This window comes from Schistocerca serialis, chromosome 2, assembly GCF_023864345.2.
Source record: "Schistocerca serialis cubense isolate TAMUIC-IGC-003099 chromosome 2, iqSchSeri2.2, whole genome shotgun sequence".
Taxonomy (NCBI): domain Eukaryota; kingdom Metazoa; phylum Arthropoda; class Insecta; order Orthoptera; family Acrididae; genus Schistocerca; species Schistocerca serialis.
The window spans coordinates 473,359,565-473,373,787 of record NC_064639.1 but is presented as its reverse complement, the minus strand read 5'-3'; the positions used below and the strand labels follow the sequence as shown (position 1 = coordinate 473,373,787).

The 14,223-nt window shown below is 42.4% G+C and overlaps 1 protein-coding gene and 1 long non-coding RNA gene across 2 annotated transcripts in view; one reads left to right on the top strand and one right to left on the bottom strand.

The window, feature by feature from the left end:
• The window catches only part of LOC126457387 (uncharacterized), a 189,622-nt gene that overhangs the window by 66,419 nt on the left and 108,980 nt on the right, over positions 1 to 14,223 (bottom strand). The gene's annotated exons all lie outside the window — the stretch shown is intronic.
• The window catches only part of LOC126457384 (uncharacterized), a 42,879-nt gene that overhangs the window by 9,875 nt on the left and 18,781 nt on the right, over positions 1 to 14,223 (top strand). The window lies entirely within an intron of this gene.

Here is a 14,223-nt window from a genome sequence, read left to right as displayed (position 1 = left end):
ATGTGATAACTGCAACAATATGAAATGTCTCATTTCGTGTAAAGCATTTCTTTCCATAACGAATCTCTGCGCTGTCAAAAACGTTCCCCACTGATTAAAACAGTATCCCGGCTGAAATTCGAACGCAGATCCTTACCTGTCACTGATAATTATTTCTCTTTTTCCTACCTCCTCAGATGATCCTGCGTTACACAGTGTCTTTGTTACTTGCGGTTGATCATGATGATTTTAGCACACAGTTAAGTGACTTACATATCTACAATAATTTGTGGGTTCTTGAGTCAGATCGATTCTACAAGGTGGTCAGAACCAGTTTGAAAAGCTTGCAAGGAATGACTGTTAAGAAAAAAATTCGATGTGTTGCACAGTTCCCGAGTTGATTAGCACTGAATTTAGCCAATCAGACCCATGCGGGAGCAAATTCAAGTGGCCCGCCGTATACAGTTAGTGTCAGTTGTTGTCAGAGCGTTAAGATGATAGCACACGAGACTGCTCAGCCTTTATCCCGAATTCGATCCTTACTACCGTGCCACGTCCAATTTTTGTATCGCTCACTTGTTCTGTTTTAGGAAAGCAAACCCAAAGAACTCGTTTGGCGGACAGCTTGAATCTGCACACGGAATAGCCTGACTGGCTAATTTCAATGCTAATTAACTCGGAAACAGTGCAAGGTACCGAATTTTTTTTCTTAACGATTGTTTCTCAGCATAACCTATCCTGAAACACGCTTGCAAGCTTTTCAGCCTCTTTCTGACCACTCTGTGTATCTATGCAAATAAATACCCTTCATTTCAGCTTACGTTTCGGATTTTTGCGCTAGGTCGATTCTTTGTCTATGTAAATGAATAATTTTAGTATGTATTCCATTGACTCTGGAATACTGCATTTGTAGATTCATTTACAAAAGAACTCCAAACTTGTGAGGGAGTGGGTGCTATTCTGTCATTGTGTGCAACGGATTAATCTGAGATGTACCCTTTACCCTGTGGCTCCTGCAAGATGCAATTTCCACCCCATCACTATTACAGAAGTCAGACAGACGCTCCTAACGTTCCAAAGAGAAATGCCTGAAAAACTTATCTTCTGGAGTCGTTCGCTGTTAGGAAATGACACAAAAATTCACAAAATTTCTTACGTAACTAGTGGGCTACTTGGGTACTGGAGTAGTGCTAGTTAATGTAAGAAAAACATGAAACTAACGAAAATTATTATTTATATTGCAAAAATTCTGAGAAATCACAATGGCACTTTTAGTTATGAAGTGAACAAGTTATTTCCGGGTTCTTTTCTGAATGTGAAGTTACCTCTTAAGGATAGGATTCGCTAATGAAATTTCTATACAAAGTTTAAGATTGTTATTGACTTGGCAGAACGGCTGAGAGCCGCGCCTACTCAACTTGAATAATTATCCGTTAGAATGTTATTAGGTACGGTCGAAGCTGTCGCGTTCAAAATGCAGTGAAGTGTACTGTTGTGGAGGAAATATGGAGCTCGCAAGAGCTGTAGCGCAGGCCGGCCAGTGTGGTCGTGCTGTTCTAGGCGCTTCAGTCTGGAACTGCGTGACCACTACCGTCGCAGGTTCGAATCCTGCCTCGGGCATGGATGTGTGTGATAGGTTAGTTAGGTTTAAGTAGTTCTAAGTTCTAGGGGACTGATGACCTCAGAAGTTAAGTTCCATACTGCTCAGAGCCATTTGAACCATTTAGCTGTAGCGCACAATACCGTAAGCTGCGATGACTGCTATCTGTGCCACTCACTGCTGACAAATAAGATAACTCTCGTTCTACCTGGATTGACCTTCGCCAACCAAACTCTCCCTACACCTTGATGAATTCAAGGACTCCTATTCGCCCCTAGTCTAACTATTGGCATGGTACACCGGTCAGATAACCAGTCCACCGCGATGCCACTCAAAAATTCGCTTGCAGGCGTTTAACTATAACTCTGTCCGTTCACACTGCACAGTAAGTGTGGTGGCCAACACAGTGAACAATGCTTAATCGCAAGGACACAATATAGAGTCACACTCTGATTCGCTCTCCCAGTGAAGTACTGAGGAGAGACTTCTTCCTCGCTCTTTGAGTACATGTATGAGCGCACACGCTCTCGTTACGTGTTCTCGCTCCAAGAGCGACAACGGAACGGCCCCTCTCCATGACAGACGTGAAGGGGTATATCTTTCAGTCTCTTCCATTACTCCTTCAGCTCAAGGCGTCAGGAATATTGTCTGCCAATCAGCATTGCTCTTCTAAAGCGGGAGAATGATGTTTCGTTTAAGGCAACCAATCCGGAAATCTGTAGCATCGGCATTTGGCGTTTGCTGTCTCCCTGTGAAAACCTCTGAAACTGTGTGCTATATTTGTAAAGAATGCTCCCACACAATGTAGCGGAATTTGCTTTTAAGTCGAACACGGGGTCGTTCTCCCTTTCACTTGGCAAACGCTGTCTGCTCTACGGGTGGTCGCCAGCCGACGTATATAGGTTGACTCATCCTCTGAAGGGACCGGCCTCCCAGCGTGCGGTTTGCCTCTCCCAAACTAAAAGCTCCGGCGACCGTCATGTCTTGAATGTGTGTGTGTACGCCAGCCTCGAGTATTTCAATCTCGGTGAGCACTTGCGATTTACTAGTTATTTGCATATCGTTTACATGAATTCATACAACATTGACTTTATCTTATCGAGTTTGGGTTCGAATGAAGCGTCTTCATGTTCGGAATATGATTGTGAGGGCGGAATATGTAAGCAATGAAGGTCAGGAGACCACGACGTCTTACAAACTGGCCAACAGAACAGAGTGTAATGACATTTGTCATTAGAACTTTGTATGTCTTAACAAATACAGATTGTGCAGCGACCTTTAAATTTACTTAAAACTCGTCTCTCTTGCATACTGCATCAGTAATGGTAGAAACAATTTTTTAGAAGTTGACTGCATCTGCAAAAACCCATCACCTTAGGAGTTAATGACAAGCTTAATACGAAAAAGTAGGCTCATAGAATAATAGGGTACAATGAGACAGGGGCCATAGGATCGTAAATTTGTCCGGTGCACTGCATAGAAATACTGTGCCATATTTTTCAGGTCCTTTCTTGATACAGGCTTGTTTCCCGACGTAAGGATGAATGACAAGCACGAAGAGTTCACAGGACAGGATGACATGTTAACTAATTCTGTATTCCTTACACAGTGCAGACCACACAAAATGAATATGTTGCATTCATTCCAGAGTTAGTTGATAGTCAATTGTTTGTTGGCTCCGTGTTCCAGGGATCATTCGCACGATCTATCCGTCCATCGTAATGTCGTTGAATGAGTCTTCTTCGTTCATATTATACCGTATATTAATATGTAAATATGGATACAAGCTGACCATTTAGAACCTACATGGCCACAGTGACTGTCACATGCAACGCAATCTCGGTGTCCACTGTAGTGTTATGTGCCTATACCGGGAAGGCAAGACTCTGGTCTCTGCAAAGCTTGCGGCCCGCTTCTCGTACCTTGGCAGGTGGCGAATCGTTTTTGATAGAATTTTACGAGTTAGGAGCTGACTTGGAAGGAAGTCCGAAAGAACAGTGTCAGATTGATGTATCAGTAACATACGCTCAAACAGCAGTTTGCGATCTGAAACTGATAGTCTCTTTCATGAAAAACACCTCACAATACCGTCATGGGTGCATTGGTGACGACTGCTCTTGCATTGTCCTCCACAAAGTAACTGTTAGGCTGTTTGTTATTTGTTAATTTTCGAGTATAAGTTGCAGTATATTATTCACATACACTGAAGAGCTAAAGAAACTGGTACACCTGTCTAATATCGTGTAGGGCCCCCTCGAGCACGCAGAAGGGCCGCAACACGACGTGGCATTGACTCGACTTATTTCTAAAGTAGTGCTGAAGGAAACTAACACCATGAATCATGCAGGGCTGTCCATAAAATCGTAAGAGTACGAGCGGGTGGAGATCTCTTCTGAACAGTACGTTGCGAGGCATGCCAGATATGCTCAATAATGTTTATGTCTGGGGAGTTTGGTGGCCAGCGGAAGGAAGTATTTAAACTTAGAAGAGTGTTCCTGGAGTCACTCTGTATCAATCCTGGACGTGTGGGGTGTCGCATTGTCCTGCTGGAATTGCGTAAGTCCTTCGGAATGCACAATGAACGTGAATGCTTACGTACGTGTCACCTGTCAGAGTCGTTTCTAGACGTATCAGGGGTCCCATATCACGCCAACTGAACACGCTCTACACCGTGACAGAACCTAGCCTGAACAGTCCCCTCCTGATATGGAGGATTCATGGTGAAACTTCCCCTTTGTATGTAAAAAAATGTCAGTGCTGGAAGAACTCTTACGTTATTTGATTTTCAAACAGCTGAGCAAAACTGAACGTACTCAGACAGTTCTCTCTTTACTTATTCTGATCATCACTAAACTGACACACTATATTTTTTTAGCGCTACGAAAGAATGGCCCTGACTAACAATAACCTATATCTTTCATGAATCACTTACCTCACAAAAATCTTCGTTATTCGAAATACTGCAACACAGCGAGCGCCAATACTGTCAAGCTAAATAAAAAATTCTAACTACTGAAGGCACTAACTACTAATAGGCATATAGTTAGCAAATGAAAGACTTTGATAGAGAACAAACAATGTATTTACCTTAATAGTGTTCAAAAGTCATAATACATATATCAGTTCACGACGTCCAGTCTTACAAATTTCCTTTTTCTGACGGACACACGTCCAGATCGTCCGCTCATAGTAACCTATCAAAATTCTGGCATCTCTCTCCCCACATCCACCATTGCTAGCGGCTCACCTCCGCTACACGCTGTTCACATCCAACCACCCAGCACTATATTAGCGAATAATCCAACAATGAGTCCAACCAGCCACAGACTGCACACAGCGCAGTCAACGATTTTCATACAGAGCGCTACGTGGCGTTACCAACATAAAAACCTAAACAGCCTACTTACAACGGATTCATGGATTCACGAGGTTGTCTCCATACTCGTACACGTCCATCCGCTCTATACAATTTGAAACGTAACTCCTCCGACCAAGCAACATGTTTCCAGTCATCAACAGTCCAACGTCGGTGTTGACGGGCCCAGGCGAGGTGTAAAGCTTTGTGTTGTGCAGTCATCAAGAGTACACGAGTGGGCCTTCGGCTCCGAAAGCCCAATCCGATGATGTTTCGTTGAATGGTTCGCATGCTGATACTTGTTAATGGCCCAACATTGAAATCTGCAGCAATTTGCGGGAGAGTTGCACTCCTGTCACGCTGAACGATTGTCATCAGTCGTTGTTGGTCCCGTTCTTCCAGGATTTTTTTCCGGCCTCAGCGATGTCGGAGATTTGATGTTTCACCGGATTCCTGATATTCACGGTACGTTAGTGAAATGGTCATACGGGAAAATCTCCACTTAATCGCTACCTAGGAGATGCTTTGTCCCACCGCTCGTGCGCCGACTATAACACCACGTTCAAACTCACTTAAATCTTGATAACCTGCCATTGTGCAGCAGTAACCGAACAAACAACTGCAGCAGACAGCTGTTTTCTTATATTGGCGTTGCCGACCGCGGCGCCGAATTCTGCCTGTTCACATATATCTGTATTTGAATACGCATGCCTGTACCACTTTTTTTGGCGCTTCGGTGTACACATCAAAAGTTATGTTTTGATGGAAACAGATAGGTCCAATAATTCTAATTACACTAACTGCACAATGCACACCTGTTTCGACACCATGGACACGCTCATGAAGAGAACGTGAACACAAATGGCTGCGTTTGGGGTGGTGACCGAGAAGCTTGGATTACAAATGACTGGCATCGTACTGTGTTCAGCGATGAATTGTGGTTCTTCGGTGCCCCAGACCACCATCGTCGGCGAGTACGGCGGCAGCATGAATAGAGGTCCCTTTATTTGAATGTTTTGCACAGGCAGAGACGTATTACTCCTGGCGCCGTAGAGGGGAAGCCATTGTGTGGGGGGGTACGTTGGTGTCATTTCGGAACAGACCTACGTTCGTTGCACATGACACGTGTCATGCTATAGTCGCAATTTTTCCCGAGCGTATGCAGCTCTTCTGTATAGTTAAATGATTATGACGTCCCCTTGAGTAAAATATTCCGGAGGTAAAATCGGACAGTGGAATGTCAGATCCCTTACTCGGGCGGATAGGTTAGAAAATTTAAAAAGGGAAATGGATAAATTAAAGTTAGATATAGTTGGAATTAGTGAAATTCGGTGGCAGGAGGAACAATAGTTCTGGTCAGGTGAATACGGGGTTATAAATATAAAATCAAACAGGGGTAATTCAGAAGTAGATTTAATAATGAATAAAAAAATAGGAAATCGATAACCTACTATGTACAGCATAGTGCACGCATTATTGTAGCCAAAATGGACACGAATCTCATTCCTACCACAGTAGTACAAGTTTATATGCCAAGTAGCTCCGCAGATGATGAAGAAATGGTTCAAATGGCTCTGAGCACTATGGGACTCAACATCTTAGGTCATAAGTCCCCTAGAACTTAGAACTACTTAAACCTAACTAACCTAAGGACAACACACACACCCATGCTCGAGGCAGGATTCGAACCTGCGACCGTAGCAGTCCCGCGGTTCCGGACTGCAGCGCCAGAACCGCACGGCCACCGCGGCCGGCAGATGATGAAGAGATTGAAGAAATGTATGATGAGATAAAATAAATTATTCAGATAGTTAAGGGAGAAGAAAATTTAATAGTCATGGGGAACTGGAATTCGATTGTAGGAAAAGGAAGAGAAGGAAAGGTAGTATGTGACTGCAGGTAAGGGAAGACAGAGGAAGCCGCCTGGTAGAACTGTACACAGAGCATGACTTAATCATGACTTGGTTTAAGAATCATGAAAGAATGCTGTATGCGTGGAAGAGACCTGGAGACACCGGAGGTTTCAGACTGATTACATACCGGCAAGACAGAGATTTAGGAACCAGATTTTAAATTGTAAGACATTTCCAGGGTCAAATGGTTCAAATGTCTCTGATCACTATGGAACTTAACTTCTGAGGTCTTCAGTCCCCTAGAACTTAGAACTACTTAAACCTAACTAACCTAAGGACATCACACACATCCAAGCCCGTGGCAGGATTCGAACCTGCAACCGTAGCGGTCGCGCGGTTCCAGACTGCAGCGCCTAGAACCGCTCGGCCACGACGACCGGCTCCAGGGTGAAATGTGGACTCTGACCACAATTTCTTGGTTATGAACTGTAGATTAAAACTGAAGACACCGCAAAAAGGTAGGAATTTCAGGAGATGGAACCTGGATAAACTGAAAAAATCAGAGGTTGTACAGAGTTTCAGAGGGAGCATTAGAGAACGATTGACAAGAACTTGGTTAAGGAATACAGTAGAAGAAGACTGGGCAGCTTTGAGAGATGAATTAGTGGAGGCAACAGAGGATCAAGTAGGTAAAAAGACGAGGGCTAATATAAATACTTAGGTAACACAACAGATATTGAATTTGATAGATGAAAGAAGTAAATATAAAAATACAGTAAAACGTCTCAAAAATGACATCGACATGAAATACAAAATGGCTAAACAGGGATGGCTTGAGGACGAATGTCTCCTGATTGAAATATTTCGCAGGTTTTTTAAGGATTTTTTCGATCGTAATGGTCTGTCTTGTGTTCGGCATCTTGAAGAATGTAATCGGCCTCTTATTAAATGTTATGTATAGTTGTCCTAATAACTCGTTTAAACTATCCTATTTACTCAAGACCTGACGTGATGGGTCAAAGCAGACGGATAGAATTCGTCTTTGCTCTATTCCCTTTGTAAGACGTAGTGGTAGAGTATGGCCCTACTAGACAATGGCCCACGATTGCAGCCCACACGTTAATGCTGATATCTACCCTGTACTGTAGCATGAAAATTGCGATCGCCCGTATGTTTTAGGTGCAGAAATTTATTATTCCATCTCTTCCAAACGTCACTTCGTCTGTAAACAAGCCGAAGAGACAAACAACGGATTGGCAGTTTGCGCGACAAACCATCCTCAAATGTTCTTCTGTGTAGGGTGATCGGCAGGCGTTGGGCCCTCCACATACCGAAGATGATAAGGACATATGAGTTGCTCGTGAAGTATATTCCTTGCTGAACTTTGAGATGTACCAAATTTCAGGGTCACTTGTTTTGCGCTGATACCTGGTTCTTCTTCAACAGCCCAGGACGTGCCCTTCCTGATCAGGCGTCCGAGCAACACGAGGTCTTCCTCGATCAATATTCTGTGGCAATAAGGATGCCGTTTCGGCAGCGCGACGGTACACAGTAGCAAAGTTTGGATGACTCGATCTTTAAACGCCCCCTGATACAGCCGTGCAGCCTCGTATCCATTACCCAGCCGTAGAAAAAAAAAATTATGTCGGCCTGCTCCCGAAATAAATATCCTACCACGCTTGAAAGGAGCACCTCCTGTAAACTCTCTGTCTGTAGAACATGTACACAACAGGCACGCTGTAGACAGACGAATGAAGAATGCAAACAATTCTCCCTGGCAACACAACACCGTCTAGTGTATAATGAGTCAAAGGGGTGCATAGATAAGTTGTTGGGTTCTGCCTGGAAAACCGCTGAACGTCAACTTTCGTTAATAGCTCGAAGCAAAGGATTTTCATACGTCTGTTCATATGGACTTACTTTTTCGTTTTGGTGTAAGTAAACTGTCCGCAAAATTTGTAACACTGTTTTTGAAGAGCTTATTTCCACTGGTCTCCACATGAGACCAACTGGATTTTTCAGTTTGAAGTGTCAAAATGCTACCTAGATATTTTTCTCACATGACACATAACTTTTCTCCTTGAGAAACGGCTTTTATCCTGTTTGAAACAGCATAGGAATTGCTTTGGGAGGTCAAGGGCCATTTCACCCAAAAAAGGTAAAAAAATAATTTATAGTCCGGAGACATCTCATGTGGGAATAAGATATCCCTAGCACCTAGGGCTACCACATTTATTTTATTTTTTATTTTTTTGAACAAATGAAATATACTGGTTGTTAAAGGACGGAAAAACAGTATATCGTGTCAAAATAAAGTAGTATTACAAATTTGCTTAGTTATCTTGTTTAAAAATATTTTTATTGTATTTATTAATATTTAACAAATAACTGTCACTGCTAAACAGCTTCACAGCATCTTTGGAGTTCACATTTTAGTTAAGATAAATAAATAATTCATTTTTTATCAAATTCATAGACACTTTGTTTCTTTCGACCAGCCAGTAAATATTCGTCACAGATGAAACTGTCTGTGTAAATGCTGAAATGGTGGGAATAAACAGTAGCAATGAAATTAATTTGTAAAATCATCATTTGTCTTCGTAAACATTTATTACCATTTTTGTGCAGTCGACAATTCTGCGAAACCTTTAGAAGTGTATGTTTGATAACATAACTTGTTTAATAATGTTACTTGCCCCTAAATATCATCAATATTTAAACAGAGTTTTGCAGTTTTAATTTTCAACTATGTTAACAAAATTGTCAAATACAGCACTGCCTTCTAATTTATGTTACTTAGCGTAAATAACCAGTTTGTGTCATAAAAATTAAACAATTTACTTAGGAAGTCTAAAACTTTTACAACAAACAATAAAAAATTCCTGTAAATTATACTAGTCAATTAGGGTGAAGGGAACAGATTAACTTTTTTTTGCCTGTTTCGTATTCAAAGAACAGATGCTTTTTTCTTTTTGTTAGTCCGTTTTTAAGATTATCCATGGTATTATGCGCATCCAAAATTGCTATGCAGTTGCCTCCAAGCATTTTAGAGTTTTACTAAACAAATTTAAAATATGGCTACAGTAATGCAAGTAAATTTCAGTAAAGTCATTGTCAGTGTTAAGCATCAATAAGTTTTGGAAAATCATGGGACAGTTTGCGTCTAAGCTTACGAAGTTATAACGCTTTGCAATTTAATATCAATGTATCTACGCCAGGTGTAAGAGAGAGCCAGCTTATTTCACTGCATGAAAGTCTCCTTCCGCTGATTCCATAAATCTCTTCTTTTCTCTTTTTTCAGTAGATTGCGAAAAATAAGCATATCTCATCCATTTATGCACTATGTATGCCTAATAAATTCCCTTAATCAATTTTGGTCCCAAATCTCTCACATTTGTAAACAAAGATTGCTTAACTCCAAAGCATTTGTGTTGTTGGCACTTATCTCATATACATTATGAAAACAATTTCTTTTTCCACTAACTTTTAAATTGCTTGAAATCATCGCTATTATCATAAATATCTATGAACTTATTTTGAATAACTTTTTTTGCTGTACAGTACTGTAGAACTAAAGGAAAGTGTTTCAGGTTTTCTTGTTAGAAGTATCAGTTTGTATACTGGAAAATCCGTTGTCTGTGTCTAGATCATCTACTACATTTTTAACAGCAGATGGCCCCAACACTTCTATATCTAGGCACTACATCTTCTTTCATGCCAAAATATTTGTAGAGAAATAGACATAAATAATTTTATTCAGATTTACAATACAGTCCATACTGTTGTAGGACAAATTATGTTTTACAGTGTGATATGTTAATGCTAGTTCAGCTGCAGTAACTTTTTGTTGATCACCGCAACATGAACTTTTAGATATGAAAGCAGAAGCAGAGTTCAGAAATTTATAACCAGCCAGTAGTCCAGCCTACCATCATAACCAAAGAGAACGTACACGCACGTATACGCAACATATGCGTGCCCAAAAGATTTTTTCACTCATCTGTCCTGTTCCAGCAGAAGTAGTTGTAAATTTAACTCCACGTACGTTGCATTTGCCCTTAAATCCGTTTCACGCGTTATTACACTTCTGGCCATTCAAATTGCTACAACAAGAAGAAATGCAGATGATAAACGAGTATTCATTGGACAAATATATTATACTAGAACTGAAATTTGATTACATTTACACGCAATTTGGGTGCATAGTCCTGAGAAAATAGTACCCAGAACAACCACCTCGGGCCGTAATAAAGGCCTTGATACGCCTGGGCATTGAGTCAAACAGAGCTTGGATGGCGTGTACAGGCACAGCTGCCCATGAGGCTTCAACACGATACCACAGTTGATCAAGAGTAGTGACTGGCGTATTGTGACGAGCCAGTTGTTCGGCCACCGTTGAGCAGACGTTTTCAATTGGTGAGAGATCTGGAGAATGTGCTGGCCAGGGCAGCAGCTGAACATTTTTTTTTTATCTAGAAAGGCCCGTACAGGACCTACAACATGCGGTCGTGCATTATCCTGCTGAAATGTAAGGTTTCGCAGGGATCGAATGAAAGGTAGAGCCACGCGACGTAACACATCTGAAATGTAACGCCCACTATTCAAAGTGCCGTAAATGCGAACAAGAGGTGACCGAGACGTGTAACCAATGGCACCCCTTACCATCACGCCGGGTGATATACCAGTATGGCGATAATGAATACACACTTCCAATGTGCGTTCACCGCAATGTCGCCAAACAGATGCGACCATTATGATGCTGTACACAGAACCTGGATTCATCCGAAAAAAATGACGTTTTGCCATTCCTGCACCCAGGTTCGTCGTTGAGTACACCATCGCAGGCGCTCGTGTCTTTGATGCAGCGTCAAGGGTAACCGGAGCCAGGGTCTCCGAGCTGATAGTCCATGCTGCTGCAAACGTCATCGAACTGTTCGTGCAGATGGTTGTTGTCTTGCAAACGTCCCCATCTGTTGACTCAGGGATCGAGACGTGGCTGCACGATCCGTTACAGCCATGCGATTAAGATGCCTGTCATCTCGACTGCTAGTGATACGAGGCCGTTTGGATCCAGCACGGCGTTCCGTATTACCCTCCTGAACCCACCGATTCCATATTCTGCTAACAGTCATTGGATCTCGAACAACACGAGCAGCAATGTCGCGATACGATAAACCGCAATCGCGATATGCTACAATCCGACCTTTATTAAAGTCGGAAACGTGATGGTACGCATTTCACCTCCTTACACGACTCATCACAACAAAGTTTCATCAGGCAACACCGGTCAACTGCTGTTTGTGTGTGAGAAATCGGTTGGAAACTTTCCTCATGTCAGCACGTTGTAGGTGTCGCCACCGGCGCCAACCTTGTGTGAATGCTCTGAAAAGCTAATCATTTGCATATCACAGCATCTTATTCCTGTTGGTTAAATTTCGCGTCTGTAGCACGTCATCTTCATGGTGTAGCAATTTTAATGGCCAGTAGTGCAGTTAACCAAGTACTGTGTTCTATATCCCATTGACTTTCATACTTCTGAAATCGTGTTATCATCTGCACCGACGTATCAGTCCTTTTGGCGCATTTTTTGGGGTGAATTATTCAATATCTATTTCATCTACTCCACGACTGTGATCACGTTTTGTAGGCGTAATGGGTGTATCGAGTTTTCTAAAGCTGCCTTTATCCACTATTCACTATTACACAAGCTGTAAAACCGAAGAACCGTACTTCAATGTACTCAGACAGTCTCACACAAAACAAACACATAACACAAGAGCTTGTCACGCAACAATAGCGCCACACCTATAGAATCCGCCAGAAAAATGAACACACACTTTAAGGAACGAAAAGTGTTACGTATTTATTTTACATTTAATAATTGATCACACATGTTGCAAAATCTTCAGTTTAGCACATGATTACTTTAAATGTTCAAAACGTTCATCGTTGGCGGCTACACATATAAGAGAACGGCGTTCGGTCGCCGTAACTACTTCAGTCAATGCTACAGTGGAGATCGCTGCACATGTAGCTGTAATCTCCTGGCGAAGTTCCTCCAGCGTGCGTGGATTCCGTCGATAGACGTTATCTTTCACGGTTCCCCACAAGTAAAAGTCCATAGGTGTTATATCTGGCCTAATGGGCCCTCTTCGTCCAATCCAAAGCCCCGGGAAACTGTCATCCAGGAAAGCTCGTACGGCTAGGTGGTAGTGTGGTGGCGCCCCGTCCTGTTGGTAGAAGATCTCTTCATCAGCTCCATAAAGCGCACGTATACCTGGCAAAATTGATGTGCATAACATTTCCAGGTACACTTCTCCAGTGACAGTAGCATCAAAGAAGAATGGCCCTACTAAGCTCCTAGATGGTAGTCCGCACCACACATGGTGGATTGACCGCTTTATCCACGCATACATGCGGGTTATCCGGTGCCCAGTACACACTGTTATGCCGATTCACGGTTCCATTAAGTTTAAATTGTGCCTCGTCACTCCACACTACCTTCGTCACAAATTGTTCGTTATCAGTTACCATTTACTGACACCATTCGTAAAACTGCATTCAGCGATCAGGTCCGTCATCATTAACCGCGTGCAGTAATCGTGGAATGTAAACTTTTTTGCAGCTTTCAGAATTCTTCGTACACTTGTACTGCTAACCCCCACTTCACGTGCACATTGCGTAGCAGACTTCTGTGAAGAATTAACAAACGTTTCCAACACGAGAGCCGACGAAGCAGGACTTGTAGCTGTACGCTGTCTTCCTGATGTTCCTTTGTGAATATCACAAATCGTTCCATGCAATTTAAACTTGTCAACGATGCGTTTGATTGCTAGGCGGGCTGGCGGTTCTGTTTCAAACTCCCGTCTCCACCAACGTTGCACTTCAACGGCATTATCGAACTAGAAAAATCACTTCACTATTCATTTTCGTTGCTCGAATGTCAAGCGTGCTCCAGCCATCTTATTTTCTCAATACCGAGATTGTTCAAATGGCTCTAAGCACTATGGGACTTAACATCTGAGGTCATCAGTCCCTAGACTTAGAACTACGTAAACCTAACGAACCTAAGGACATCACACACAGCCATGCCCGAGGCAAGATTCGAACCTGCGACCGTAGTAGCCGCGTGGTTCCGGACTGAAGCGCCTAGAACCGCTCGGTCACAGTGGCCTGCCTACCGAGATGAAAGTACTAACTTCTGTTGAGTCGAAGTCCATACTACGACGTACTCGTAACTCAAATCTAGCTTCAATATCGATATCTCGACAGATGCTGTCAAAGAGTGTCTACATTTTTCTGGTGGACTCTGTATTAGATTGATGAGGTAGACAGCTGTCATCTGGTTAGAACACTAAATGTTGCGTCTTGCGATAATATGTAACGAGCAGTACTAAGAAATGTTTATTATCTCACACAGTCTAGCACACTCATTT